This window comes from Prunus persica, chromosome G2, assembly GCF_000346465.2.
Source record: "Prunus persica cultivar Lovell chromosome G2, Prunus_persica_NCBIv2, whole genome shotgun sequence".
In the NCBI taxonomy this organism is placed as follows: Eukaryota; Viridiplantae; Streptophyta; class Magnoliopsida; order Rosales; family Rosaceae; genus Prunus; species Prunus persica.
This window is the reverse complement of record NC_034010.1, coordinates 9341321-9356787: the sequence shown is the minus strand read 5'-3', so window position 1 is coordinate 9356787 and position 15467 is coordinate 9341321. Positions and strand designations below refer to the sequence as shown.

The following is a 15467-nucleotide window of genomic DNA, read 5'->3' as shown; positions in this document are numbered from 1 at the left end:
GTTGGTCGTCTATTCTCATCCTCGACTATTTTTTAGAACTTTAGCAGACTAAATACATCTGTTTTTATTTGTTTTCGACGTTGTTTTATTTAACAACGTCTAGTATTTATCGTCGTTGTTTGTTTCAGAAAATAGGACGTATAAATTTTGTAATACGACTCTCATATATTTGTAACCGACGTTGTTTCGTTGTTCAACGTCTACTCTATAAATACATACGTCGTAAATAATGACACTGACAACTATTTCCACGTCATCTTTTATAGAAAAATCGAAGTGGAAAATATTTTTTACGACGGTTATTTTTATATAGGCGACGTAGTAGGTATCAATAACGTCGTCTTCTAATGTATTTAAAGACGACATATTTTTTATTGTCGTGAAAATGATATTTAACGGCGTCTTATTTTAATTTTCGTCGTTGTATGTGCCATGTTCTGTTAATATGTGTCATATTTTTCCTTTTTAACGACGGTTTGTTTAGAGAGTTGGTCGTCTATTCTCATCCTCGACTGCTTTTTTAGATCTTTTTGCAGTACATAGACGTCGTTTTGTATTTGTTGAAGACGTTGTATATTGTAACAACGACGGTGATTTAGGGTCGTGGTTTATGAGGGAAAAGATGACGGTGGATTCCACGACCATTGAAAAACCGAATACACGACGGTGATTTACCGTCGTCTTTTTGCTTTTTTGTAGTAGTGAATATTAGGAGGAAGGGAAAAGGTATTCAATCCAATAGGAATTTATCAAAATTATGGAAGAGGACAGATTAATTAGACAACTTAGGTTCTAAACTTCTGGTTATGGCAGATAAGAAAGGAGGGACTTTAGAAATGACCATTTGGATTTTGGGCCCTTGAAGGCAAGCGATAAGCTGTTCAGTCAACCAAAAGCAAAGTCACCCCAACAGAGAAAATTAAATATTAATCCTTACGGAAATTAAATACTAAACCCTTGTTGGTTTAGTGGTTATCGTTTCTGTTGGTTTAGTATTCAAATCATCTATCCCTCGTTGAAAAAAAAAATTCAGTAAATGCATTTGAACCAGTCCACACATCAATTCAATCATATATATATATTAATGCTAAATATTATATATCCGTATCTGTCGTACACAATCAATAGGTAATTTAGCAAGAGAGCGGAATGCTAACACATTTTTTTGTTAGAAATAATGCTTCTGATCAACTTCTTATGCTGGTTGCTCATAGTAGTAGATGTAGATGCAGTGCATCGTGGAGTAGGCCTTGAAATTTGCACACAAGCAAGATGAAAACTGGACGGCCCAGCCATCCGATTCCCATTTCAACTTAAAGGTAAGCAGTCAATCCATTGTGGTTACTGTGGGAGCAAATTTCCCCACGAGAATATTCGCCCAAGATTCCTTCGTCTTCTCCGCCTCTCTTTCTGCCTGCAAAACAGATCAGAGTAAAAGGACCACACCTGGGGGGTGTTGGCCAAAGGCCCTCCGATGCCTAAGTTAGGTAGGGTAATTCAAGAAAAACCGGGTGGCCGGAGCAGTGTGTGGTGGCCGGAGCCTTGTGTGAGAGAGAGAAAGAGAGGAGGTGGCTAGGGTTTTTGAGAAATAATTTATGCAGAGTTTTAGTAGGAATTTAGGCGTACCTTAACCTTTGTGTGTGGCCATCCTTTTATAGTGGTCTCAGAGGCTAGGGTTTCAGAGGAATAATTCCATAGATGGAAAGGAATTATTCCTCCCCGATTTGGAATTGATTTGATTAATTAGGGATTTGATTCATTAGGGTAAATCAAATCCCTAATTGGGGTAGGTATCAAATCAATTCCTAACTTAAATAGGTAACTCCTCATTTAATTGAGAATTGGGGCAGGAATAAAATTAATTCTCGACCCGATTAGGTAATATTCTATTTAATTACGTAATCCCCAATTAAATTGAATAATTCCCAATTAGGTCAAATAATCCCCAAATGGAAGGAATTATTTGACCTAGGGTTTTTATTTAATTAGGTTCCCACAAATGCCCCCCAGCTTCTGCGTGGCATGTGGCGGCATGTAGGAGATGTAAATTATCCATTAGGCTGTCCAGCTGTAACTGGGCTTCCTTCGTGGACTTGGCCTCCCGAGTTGAGGAGGTGTTTTGACTTGCCAATTTTATGAACTCCCAAGTTGGAAAGAGTTTGCGATTCCTTGTAGGTCAAGGAATTTTTATCCTTATAAATGTAGGGCTCCTCCAATTTATTCTTCACATCCAAAATCCATTCCGATTTCATTAGTGAGAAAGAGTAAGCTTTGGAGAAATTTTCCCGTTGTTCGTGAGTTCTTGTCTCCACCGCACACCAAAGGTAATTAGACTTGGGTTGTATATTTTTTTTTTTGTGTCTTTGTCCCGATTTTTGGCAGCTTGGATCATGCCTTCTAGCCGATGAAGGGGGCTGAAAGGGGTGCATATCTATGCCTTGAAACATAGCTGGAGACGTTGGGAGGCAGGCAGGCTTGAGGCTGCACACCTTGGGCTCGAGCATGGAGGTCTAGAGGCTCCAGGCCTGGTGCACGAAGTGGGCACGCGCTAGGAGAGGCAGAGCTGGGCTTTGGCCTGACGTGGACTCGACCTGGGCCTTCACATGGGGTGCGGGCTGCGCGTACCTGTGTTGGAAGTGAACGGGCCAAGCGGAAGAAGCGGGCCTCGTGTGCTGCACGGGCCTAGGAGCGCTGGACGGAGTCGATGGGCCTGGCTGACGCATGCTGGGCTGAAGGCGCGAGCTGGGCCACTTCTGCTGCTGGGCTACCTCCTTTCGTCTTGGGCTGATCCAAATAGCTCGAATTCTTTTTCTTTTCTTTTTTTTTTGTTTGCTGCTGCTTTTTTTTTTTGTTCATGAACTAGGAATTTTAACGCAATTCTCTTCGCTATTTTTTTGCAGCTGCTCAATGACCATGTCTTCTGAAAGAAAGAGCCGATCACCAAGCTCACAAGTGCCCTTGTACCTGTGGGGCGGTTCTCAAGTTCCCAAAGAGAAGTTTGTGGCCAATTTGCACCGTGTCACCACAAAGGCCCAATTCAAAAAGTGGCATGCCCTTTTCGACTCCGCTATACCCAAGGATGTGCACGTCAAGTTGGCAGAGCCCTCGTCTGACAGTATACCTCGTGTGGATCCGAACAATCCAGGCACCAGGATTATCACGTTCCGCCCCTTCTATTTCTCGCTGGGTTTCACGTTTCCGCTGTTGAAATTTTTCAGGGAGGTGTTCTGCGCCATGGAATGTGCCCCGAGCCAGTGTACTCCGAATGTTTATCGGGCGGTCATCTGCTTTGAAAATTTGAGCTGCTTCTTCAAGCTGGATTTGACCGTGCAGGAGTTCTTCTACTTCTTCAAGGTGAGACGCTTCGAGAAATATGCCCAACTTCGTGCACGCGAACCCAAGTTGTTTGACAGTTTGAGTCAGGGCGATCATGTGTGGAGCAAGGATGTGCTGGAGGTCAGAGGCAGATGGGAAGGGGAGGTTGGCGACGGTCCGCTCGTTCCTCTCACCTACTGCGATGGTAAGTCGCATCCCTCTGATCTGCTACTGTTGCCATGGAATTCTTTACTGTGTCTGACTAACTTTTGTCTCATGCTTGCAGATGATGCCATCCGAAAGAAGCTCGTTCTCGACCCGGACATGACGAAGGTTCGATAAGCTTTGAGCATCCCCGCCAAGTTTCATGAATGGCGCTGGCTGCTGAGCGAACATCGGAAGGAAGTCGGTGGCCTGCCCCCTACTGAAGATATTGAAAGGTGGAAGTCGCGCTGCTTGGAGCTAAGTGACTTGCCAGTTGAGCGGGAGGAGTCATCGACCGAGTCCACCGAGGGTGGGAAAGCGTGCAGTAGCTCTGCTCGAGATGAAGCTGCAGTTTCACGATCAGTGGATACGTCTCCACAGCGAAGGCAGCCCAGATCTTCTCTTGCCACGAACAAGTCTTCTACAAGGGAGGTCTCGCCTGCTCAGAAGGCCCATACGGGAGTTGCTCCTGCCTCGTCTGCCGGGATCAAACTCCTCGTCAGCGCGAACAGCAAGAAGGCCAACGGCATGCAGGAGGTTCGGGAAATTCTGCTCAAGTCTTTGCCCGTACTGCCTAAGAACCGTGATCTGTCATGCAAGGAAGCCGCTAGGAAGCAAGGTTTGGGTCGTCCGTGCCGATCTGGGAATCAAGCTGAGAGGACTGTACCTCTGCCTAGCAACCACGACTCATCTGCGGGGCCACGAACAGTTAAGCACAAGGCTGACTCAATGTTGCAAGTTGCAGCCAAAAGAGCTAAAGAGTCGTTTGCTCGAGCGAAGAGTCCTCCAATTGCACGAACTGCCGGTCCGGGAATTGGTGATAGCTCTGCTGGGGGCGAGCCCGTGTCTGATTTGCTGAAAACAGGCTTTCTGTCAAGTCCATCTGCTTGCGCTAAGCTAGTTGATCACGTGTATCGAGCTGGTGACCTTTGTGCTTTCTCGAGCCTTCCCTTGGATAAGCAAGAAGAAGCTGTCATGTATCACCTGCAAAAAGGAATGGTTTTTGCTGTTGGAGCCATGTGGAATCGCGTGATGTTGCCCCCTCTTCTGCCCTGCTCGACGAGCTGGTGAAGAAGAATGCCGACCTGACTGACAAGCTCTCGAACGAGCGGATTCGCCATGATGCGAGGATTTCCGAGATGAAGGAGAGTATGTCCGTGCTCAAGAGTTCTGTTGGCCAAAAGGATGGTGAACTCAAGTCTCTTATGGCAAACTTGCTCGAACGCAAGGAAGCCTACTTCTGCCTCGAACGTAAGCATGCTGCTTTGGCCCAGGATCGTGACAAACTGCTGGTCAAGTTTGATACCCATGTGGAAGCCACGGAGGCATCCAAGCAAGAGATGGCTGCTAATGCGTACAAGCTGGGATACCTGGATTGCCAGAATAGTGCTTCTCCTTGCTGCCTTTCGAAGATGATGACGGTGAGCAGTTTGGTCTTGACCTGTCCCCCACTCAGAGTGAGCAGGTGGATGTTGTGGATGCAGAAGTAGTTGAAGAGCAGATAGCAGATGAAGCTGCAATTGAGGAAGACAAACGCCAAGGTGGATCAGCTGATGAGGCTAAGGCGGATGCGAAGGAGCAGGCAGCCGAGGCAGTTGAGCAAGTTATGCCAGTTCTGCAGAATGAGGCTGTTGCCAGTGCAGTTGAGGATGTGATCGGCTAAGGGTCACCTGCTGAAGTTCCCTAGTAGTTGTAGTTCATTTTTGCTATTTTTGAACTTTGTTATTTTCTTTCAATAAGTGGTCTTTGGTTGACCATCTTACTTCTTGTTGAACTTGGTTGATTGGCCGCTTTGTTATGGAATTTTCAGTTGTCTTTCGAACTTCAATTCTCATTATATCTTGTAAGTGTGTGTCCGGAGGCATAGCACTTGGAAGACATAGCACTTGAAAGAGACTCCATTGAGTTTGTACTTGTGAAGTAGCTTGCCTGCAATGGAGATAAGGCTCGTCGCCTGTGTGTGCATGTCGGGGACATAACGCTTGAAAAGGACTCCATTGAGTTTGTGCTCCGAGGAGCAGCTTGTCTGCAATGGAGGTAAGGCTTGTCGCCTGTGTGCGTATGTCAGGGACATAGCGCTTGAAAAAGACTCCATTGAGTTTGTGCACTGAGGAGCAGCTTGTCTGCAATGGAGGTAAGGCTTGTCGCCTGTGTGCGTATGTCAGGGACATAGCGCTTGAAAAAGACTCCATTGAGTTTGTGCTCCGGGGAGCAGCTTGTCTGCAATGGAGGTAAGGCTTGTCGCCTGTGTGCGTATGTTGGGGACATAGCGCTTGAAAACGACTCCATTGAGTTTGTGCTCCGGGGAGCAGCTTGCTTGTAATGGAGGTAAGGCTTGTCGCTTGTGTGCGTATGTCGGGGACATAGTGCTTGAAAAAGACTCCATTGAGTTTGTGCTCCGGGGAGCAGCTTGTCTGCAATGGAGGTAAGGCTTATTGCCTGCATGTATATGTTTGTGGGACATAATGCTCGAAAAAGTACTTCATTGAAAAGCTTGCTCTTGTATTGATGTTGGTGTGAATACATCGCTTTATTGAATTAAGGAAATTAACAACATAGGCAACATTGAAGCAGTTTGTTTTCAATTGAAGTACGGGAGGCTTGTCGTCTGCTAGGAGTCGAGCTAGTAAGCGAAGAGCTTCACGGATAGTATCTCCGAAGGTGGTGGGCATTCCATTGTCTTGGAATTTCCTTCCCTTCTAGAGTGTCGAAGGTGTAACTTCCTCTGCCTCCAGATCGGCTGATCATGTAGGGGCCTTCCCAATTTGGCTTCATCTTCTTTGACCCTTGCCTCGGTGATGTGATGAAATTTTTTCTGAGCACAAGGTCTCCAGGGAGAAACTGTCTGATCTTGGCCTTCTTATTGTAGTAGGATGTCAACTACTGCTGGTAGGTGGCAACTCGAACAATGGCCTTTTCTCGTTCTTCTTCGAGCAGGTCAAGGTTGATTCTCATCTGCCTGCAGTTTTGGTCAAGACTGCCCACCTCAATGCTTATGGAAGGGACTGTGATGTGTGGGGGAATGATTGCCTCCGTCCCATAGGCCAAGGAAAACGGTGTCTCTCCGGTCGATCTCCTTTTGGTTGTGCGATAAGCCCATAGAACTCCTGGCAGCTAGTCGACCCATTTTCCTTCTGCGCCTTCCAGTCTTTTCTTTAGGCAGTCCAGCACAATCTTGTTGGATGCCTCTGCTTGGCCATTGCCTTGCGGGTATCTGGGAGTTGACAGGTGTTGCATGATGCCATACTTTGCAAGGAATGCAGTGATCTGCCTGCCCACGAACTGTGTACCATTGTCAGTAACTATCGATTGCGGGCAACCGAATATGCAAATGATGTTCTTCCAGATGAACCGTTCAACGTCAGCTTCCTTGGTAGAAGATAAAGCCTCGGCCTCGATCCATTTGGTGAAGTAATCAGTGGCAACGATCATCATCTCCTTATTGGCAGGTGCTGTCGGCATAGGTCCCACCAAGTCAATGGCCCACTGCATGAACGGCCATGGACTGTTCTGCGGATGGTATTCCTCAGCTGGCAAGCCAGGGATCGGCTTGTACCGTTGGCATCGATCACATCTTCGAGCATACTCCGTGGAGTCTTTTCGCATGGTAGGCCAGAAATAGCCGATACTGAGAGCCTTCTGAGCAAGCAACCTGCCTCCAGCGTGATTTCCACATTCGCCGTCGTGTATTTTGCAGAGAACCTCGAGCGTTTGAGGGTATTTGATGCAAGTGAGATGAGGCCCGTAGTATGATCTACGAATAAGCGTGTCGCCTTTCATGTAATATCTTGCAGCCTTCTGCTTGATTTTCCTGGCTTCGGACTTGTCCTCGGGCAAGTTTTCATTCACTAGGTAGTCAATGATGGGTTCTTGCCAGCTAGGATCCTCGTCGATCTACATTAGGTCCAGTTGTTCTGCCTCTTCTATGCTAGGCTGGTCAAGGTGCTCGACTGGAATGGAGCGTCTGAACTGGTATCCAGTGCTGATCCTAAGCTTGCCAGTGCATCTGCGTGCGCATTCTCTGCTCGGGGCACCTGCTGGATGGTAAAGGTGGGAAACGCCTTCAACAGCTCTTGGACTTTGTCAAGGTACAAGATCATCCTTGGGTGTTTCGCCATGTACTCTCCTGAGGCTTGACTTTTAATCAGCTGGGAATCCGAGTAGATGGCCAGCTTCTTGATTGATAGCTCCTTTGCCAAGCGTAAGCCAGCGAGCAATGCCTCGTACTCTGCCTCGTTATTTGAAGCCGGGAAGCCAAGTGTCATAGCTTGCTCTAACAGGGTTCCATCAGGGGTAACAATGACGACGCCTGCTCCAGCTCCTTTCTGGTTTGACGCTCTATCTACGCGTAGCTGCCACATGTCTCTGGGTTGGTCAGGTTCCGCGGAGGTCTTGTCTGCTCTCGAACTTTCCTTCTTTTTGCTGACCAGCTTCTCTTCTTCGGCTGATGGTGTGAACTCTGCAACAAAGTCTACTAAGGCTTGGGCTTTTATCGCAGTCTTTGGCCGGTAGAGGAGGTCGTATTGGCTTAGCTCTATTGCCTACTTCATGAGCCGCTGAGAAGCATCAGGGCTGTGGAGGATTTATCTCAAAGGAAAGTCAGTCATAACGATAACTCGGTGAGCTTGGTAATAAGGTCGCAGCTTTCTCGCAGAAACGACAAGGGCCAAAATGAGCTTCTCCAATTTTGGGTAGCGAGTCTCTGCATCGAGGAGAGCTTTTGACGTATAGAATATCGGATGTTGGGCCCCAAGTTCTTCTCGGATGAGAGCTGAGCTGACGGCCGAGTTGGACACTGACAGGTACACGAACAAGTCTTCACCAGGAACTGGCTTCGAGAGTAGGGGAGGTGAAGTAAGGTAGGTCTTTAGACTCTGGAAAGCTACTTCGCACTCCTCGTCCCACTTGTCTTTTTGCCCCTTCTTCAAAGCTTTGAAGAATGGTTTGCACTTGTCGGTAGACTTTGAGAGGAATCGGTTGAGGGCTGCTGCTCTGCCCGTTAGACTTCGTATTTCCTTCATTGTGGAAGGTGACTTCATCTCGAGAATGGCTTTAATTTGGCGTGGGTGTGCCTCTATACCTCGTTGTGTGACTAAGTACCCCAGGAATCGGCCGGATGACACACCGAACATGCATTTACTTGGATTCAGCTTCATGCGGTATTGGCGGAGCAGGCTGAATGCCTTGGCGAGGTTTTTGAGGTGGTCTCCACGCTTGGGAGCTTTGACCAGCATATCATCCACGTAGACTTCCATGGTTCTGCCGATCTGCTCCTTGAAAATCTTATTCACGAGCCTTTGATAGGTTGCTCCAGCGTTCTTCAACCCAAAGGGCATGACCTTGTAGCAGTAGGTCCCTCTCTCGATGATGAAAGAGGTCTTCGCCTTGTCATCGTCATACATCATAATTTGATTATAGCCGGAGTAGGCATCCATGAAGCTGAGCAGCTGGTTGCCGGAAGTTGAATCCACGAGCTGGTCGATCCTCGGTAATGGGAAGTTGTCTTTAGGGCATGCTTTGTTGAGGTCGGTGTAATCGACGCACACTCTCCATTTGCCCTTTTTTTGTTTTGCCACCAGAACAACGTTGGCCAGCCATTCTGAGTAAGAGACCTCTTCAATAAATCTGATGGCTAGAAGCTTGTCGATCTCGGCTTCAATGATCGCGACTCGCTCGGGAGCGAAGTTGCGTCTCTTCTGCACCACGGGCTTGCTGGCAGGGTTGACATGGAGGCGGTGGCAGATGATGTTTGGGTCGATGCCGGGCATGTCAGATGATGACCACGCAAACATGTCTTTGTTGTTTTGGAGGAAGGTGGTAAACTCCACCTTCTCGTCTGGGCTTAGGCGCGAGCCGATCCGCGCTTTCTTGTCTGGCTGGTTAGGATCGAGGAGTACTAACTCAACGTCTTCCTCAAGCTTCCAACCTTCTTCAAGGAAGCCTTCCGGGCGGATTCCCTCCTCTCGATCCTTCTTGTTTGGATTCTGGCGCGAGCCGATCTGCGCTTCTTTGTCTGGCTGGCCAAGATCAGGGGGTACTAACTCAACGTCATCCTCAGACTTCCAACCCTTTTTAGGGGAGTCTTCCGGGCGGATTCCCTCGCCTTGATCCTGGCTCATTAATTGCTATTGTGAGGTAGCAGCTCCCTTCTCGTTCGAGCTTGCTTGTTTGCTGGGAGCGCTTCGTGCCTCGTTGGCAGCTTGCATTACTGGTGTGAACTGCAACTGCTTGCTCTTCTTGAGTCCGTGAGCTGTGCATCTTCTTGCCATGGCTTGGTCACTATTGATCTGCCCGATTCCGCCTCCAGGGATGGGGTAGCGAATCTTCTAGTGTAGAGCAGATGTGATGGCCTCGATCTTGCTGATCCACGGTAGGCCCAAGATTCTGTTGTACGGGGAGACCTCGTCGATGACCATGAAGGTTTGCGAGCAGACTACTGGGGGTGAGTGGACGTCAAGGTCGATTAGTCCAACAGTGATTAATGTGGCCCCATTGAAGCCAGTGAGCAACTTGGCAAGTTTGCTAATCTTGGGCTCCAATCCCATCTGTTGGATGACAGATAGTTGCAGGATGTTGGCTGCGCTGCCTTTATCCACATGAACTCGCTCGATCACAGCTTGTTCAATCTGAATGCAGATGACTAGGGCGTCATTATGCGGCAGGTCAAGCCCGATCAAGTCTTTCTTCTGGAAACCAATTATGGGTGTATCCACGATGACTGGTACTCCTGTTGTGACTTGGGAGACATAAGTCGCCTGTGAGATCTTCCTCTTGCGCTCCTTGGTGGTCAGCCCGGACTCCTGAGAGTCAGCTAAGATAGTGTTGATTCGAATGACCTTTTGGGGAGGTTCCTTGGCAGCCGCATCACGATCCTCGATCTGTTGGATGGCCTTCTTTGCGACGAATTCTGTGCAATGACCTTCTCTGACCAGCTCCTCAAGATGCCTTTTCCAAGCATTGCAGTTGTTGGTGTAATAATCGTGCTCCACGTGGAATGCGCAGTATTTACTGGTGTCCCTCTTAGAGGGGTCTCCCTTCATGGGTGGCAGTCTCCTCACCCACGGCTTGTCCTTCACTTGAGCCAGGATCTGATGAATTGTGATAGCGAACTCAGTGAAGGTCCCAATTTCTGAGCTTCCCTCTCGGGGCCGCGATCTGCGCTTATCTCGGGCTTTTTGCTCGAACTGGTTGCTCTTTTGGCTTGCCTGCTTCGTCGGGTGATCAACTTGCTTGCTGGCTTTCTTTGCGGCGATTCGATCATCGTCCCAAAGTGCGTAGCGTTCTGCTGTCGCGAACACTTCTGCCAAGGTTTGACTTGGTGTTATGGCCAGCTCCCGGTATAGCTCATGCTCGGTTGGCAAGCCCTTCTTGAAAGCTGAGGATGCAACTTGGTCATTGCATCCTATGATGTGAGCCTTTTCAGCCTTAAACCGTCTCAAGTAGTCTCGTAGAGACTCGTCTGGCTTCTTGCGCAGGTTGAACAGATGGTCCGCATGCTTTCTGACCGTCTTGTAGGAGGTGTACTCCTTGGTGAAGATGAGACCCAACTCCTTGAAGTTTCCTATCGACGCGGACGGTAGAGTGTGGAACCAGTCTTGAGCTGCTCCTCGCAGGGTCATCGCGAACACTTTGCACATCAGGGCATCGTCTGCCTTGTATAGGATCATGGCACTCTTGAAGTGCCTCAAATGGCTCTCAGGGTCAGAGTCTCCCTTGAATAGAGTGATGGATGGCGTTGTAAACTGCTTCGGTGCAGGAGCTCGTTCCACTTTTTCGGTAAAGGGCGAGTAGTCAACTCGATCAATTTCCTTGTGCAGGGCCTCCTCCGTGCTTCCTTTAAGTTGGAGAGCTTGGAGTCGGTCATTTACTAGCTTCTCGACGTCCTCTGCTCGCAGGACTGGAGTCTCGGGCCGGCGTCTTCGATGCCTCGAGCGCGACTGGCTAACTTCTTCCTCGGTTCCCAAGGGTCGATCCCCTTGGGTGTTCTGCCCATGGGGCAGATTAGGAGATTGAGCTTGTGAGGATTCCTCTTCATCTTGTCGTCGCGTGTTGGTCCTCGAGCAGGTTGGTGGGCGTCGATCATCATCTTCTGCCCGCAAGGAGGGTCACTCAGGTCAACGTCTTTGGTGTCTCGAGCGTGACTGGCTAACTCCTTCCTCGGTTCCCAAGGGTCGATCCCCTTGGGTGCCCTGCCCGTGGGGCAGATTAGGAGATTGAGCTTGTGAGGATTCCTCTACAGCTTGCCGCCGCGTGTTGGCCCTCGAGCGGGTTGGTGGGCATCGGTCGTTGCGCTTGTCACGCGACTGCTCACGAACTCGAGCTCCTTGTGGGCCCAAGCGGGCGTGGACATTAGACTGTGGGCCTAGCCTCTCGAGCACATTGGTCCTTGGTCCTAGCCTCGAACGGTTAGAGTACGGCTTGCGGCTGTCTGCATCTCATCTGCTCGATCTCGCTCTCTCCTCTGCTGGTTTGCCCTTATCTGACCAGCCTGAGACCTCTCGAACTGCTCGCCGGCATGCTGGTGTGCCCTCCTTTCCTCGTCACGGGGTCCAAGGTTAGGGCCTTGATTCAAGTTGATCTGCCTGAGTAGCTGGCCAATCAGGTTGTTCTGGTCATCGACCTTCTGCGTGAGTTGATCGACCCGTGAGTTAAGTCCACCTGACTGCGCGGGTCAAGTAGAGTGTTGTGCATTGGGCCCAACGGCACATGGGCTAGGGCTCCATTAGAAGCGTACACAGGTGCATATGTCAAGTGTGATCGCAGAGGAGGGAGAGAATTGATCTGCTCCAAGACTGGGACGACGTCGGAGTAGCCATGGGGCTGAGCAGCAAATCCGGTAGTTGAGTGGTGTGGCTGCTGCTGTGCTCCGACGGCAGGACAGCGAGGCAGAGCAGCTCCGGTAATCGGCGCTAGCAACTGCAAGGCTATGGAGGTCCCGGGGTCATGTGGCAGTTGTTCTGCAATTCCAGCAGCTGAAGGCGACTGCAAAGCACTAGACGACGACTGCAAGGCGTTAGCAGCCACGATTCCGTGCGGTTGTATTGAGGTTTCCACCACGAAACCATGAGATGGACCCATCGTGGTGGCGTTACTCTTCATACGTCTTGTGTCAATCATGGTTGTTTGAAAAAATGTGTGAAAGATGGATTTGGAGCACGCTTTGAATATATCTCGTGCTCTCAATGAAAGCACCAATTTGTGGGAGCAAATTTCCCCACGAGAATATTCGCCCAAGATTCCTTCGTCTTCTCGGCCTCTCTTTCTCCCTGCAAAACAGATCGGAGTAAAAGGACCACACCCGGGGGGTGTTGGCCAAAGGCCCTCAAGTTAGGTACGGTAATTCAAGGAAAACCGGGTGGCCGGAGCCTTGTGTGAGAGAGAGAAAGAGAGGAGGTGGCTAGGGTTTTTGAGAAATAATTTATGCAGAGTTTTAGTAGGAATTTAGGCGTACCTTAACCTTTGTGTGTGGCCATCTTTTTATAGTGGTCTCAGAGGCTAGGGTTTCAGAGGAATAATTCCGTAGATGGAAAGGAATTATTCCTCCCCGATTTGGAATTGATTTGATTCATTAGGGTAAATCAAATCCCTAATTGGGGTAGGTATCAAATCAATTCCTAACTTAAATAGGTAACTCCTCATTTAATTGAGAATTGGGGTAGGAATAAAATTAATTCTCGACCCGATTAGGTAATATTCTATTTAATTGGGTAATCCCCAATTAAATTGAATAATTCCCAATTAGGTCAAATAATCCCAAATGGAAGGAATTATTTGACCTAGGGTTTTGATTTAATTAGGTTCCCACAGTTACCATGGCTTTGATCTGTCATGCACTAATGACAACAAGATTGTGCTCAAGATGCCAGCATCATCCAACAACCTCTTCGTCGAAAGGATTGACTACACATCTCAGGAGATTGAAATATATTACCGAAGTAATCACCCACCGAGAGAGTTTTTCGACCTCAGTTTATCTTCCTCTCCCTTACAGTTTATGCCTGGACCACATAACTATAATTATACCCTATTCAGTTGTCCATATTTAGAAGAAAGATTATCCTACGGTTTTTGTCTGATTAAACTGGGACTTTACTACCTTGACAATCCTGAAAACCAGACATACGCTGTCAACACTCAATGTTCTGTTGATAGAATTGCCCTAGTGTCTTGTACCAAGCTGCATGACTATACATCAATTCCAGACATATCAACCTTTGCAATGAAGAAAATTATGAAGTTGCATTGGTCCAAACCATCATGTCGAATTGCGAAGAGATGGGCAAGGCATGTAGATCAAAGATTAGTGAATATAGTCTTGCACATGTTCAGATTGCAGAAAGCGAATGTTTAGATTTACCTGAAGGTATCATTTAACTAAACTTGGCTTTGTTGAAGTACTTTGAAAACAAATATTATTTATTTTCAGTCATTCGATCCGATTAGTCAGGACTCAGAATTTTATTGATTTGATCGCAAAAGTACTTTACAGATAGTAGCCGTAGAGGGACACACATAAAGATATCAGGTGAGTTGTCCATTAAATTAAAGCACTTGCTTGCTGGACTATAAATCTGAATCACATGTAATTAGTTAATTTTCGTCATCTCTATCTGCAGTTTGCACAGTTTCTGTGGCTCTTATAGCAGTGGGGGCTCTCATCATCTACCATGCCTATAGCTCCAAGAAAATATTAGACAAAAAAAATCAGTTGAGGATTGAAAGATTTTTGGAAGATTACATAGCTCAGAAGCCAAGCAGATATTCCTATGCTGATATTTAGAGGATAACAAGTCAATTCAAGGACAAGTTAGGGCAAGAGGCCTATGGAACAGTTTTTAAAGGGAAGCTTTCATCCGAATTGCTCGTTGCTGCGAAAATCCTCAACAATTCAAACGAAAATAATGGGGAAGATTTTACAAATGAAATGGGAACGATGGGTTTAGTGCACCATGTCAATGTGGTTCGCTTGGTTGGCTTTTGTGCTGATGGGTTTATACGAGCTCTTGTGTATGAATTCTTACCAAATGGTTCATTACAAAACTTTTTATCATCAGCAGATAATAAAAACTCTTTCCTTGGTTGGGATAAGTTGCAAGATATTGCTTTAGGTATAGCCAAAGGAATTGAGTATCTTCACCAAGGGTGTGACCACCGAATCCTCCATTTCGACATCAAACCCCATAACATTTTGTTAGACCAGAATTTCACCCCGAAAGTTTCTGATTTTGGTCTAGCCAAGTTATGTTCAAGGGATCAAAGTGCATTATCCATGACAACCGTCAGGGGGACGATGGGCTACATTGCACCAGAAGTGTTCTCTAGGAACTTCGGTAACGTATCCTACAAGTCAGATGTCTATAGTTTCAGGACGTTGTTGCTGGAAATGGTTGGTGGTAGGAAAAACTTTAAGGTTATAGAGGACTCCACCAGCCAAGTCTACTTCCCAGAATGGATTTATAACCTTTTGGAACAAGGGGATGACCTACGGATTCATATTGAGGATCAAGGAGATGCTAAAATTGCAGAAAAACTTGCCATTGTGGGTCTATGGTGCGTCCAATGGCACCCAATAGATCGTCCTCCAATGAAAAATGTAGTTCATATGTTAGAAAGAGAAGGTGACAATCTCGCCATACCACCTAATCCTTTTTGTTCTACTTCGAATTGAATGATAATATTGTAACCAGCACCAAATTTGATATGAGAGCAAGCACTGTAATATTAATTAACAAATGATGTTGAATATCGTAGTATACATATGCTAAGGGGTCTGAATTTGTCACGGGACAAATTATCTTGTATATTGAGTTTATTGAATTTTTGAAGACCTTTTCTATTGGGAGGGACGATAATATGTTAAACTTACACACATTACACAGATGTTAGGACTCGAACCCAAGACCTTTCATTTATATTATAGTGATTCGAGCTGCTTTTCTATACTCTTT

The 15467-nt window shown here is 47.2% G+C and overlaps 1 pseudogene; it reads left to right on the top strand.

Annotated features, from left to right (window-relative positions):
• Positions 1277 to 15187, top strand: LOC109947292 (annotated as a pseudogene).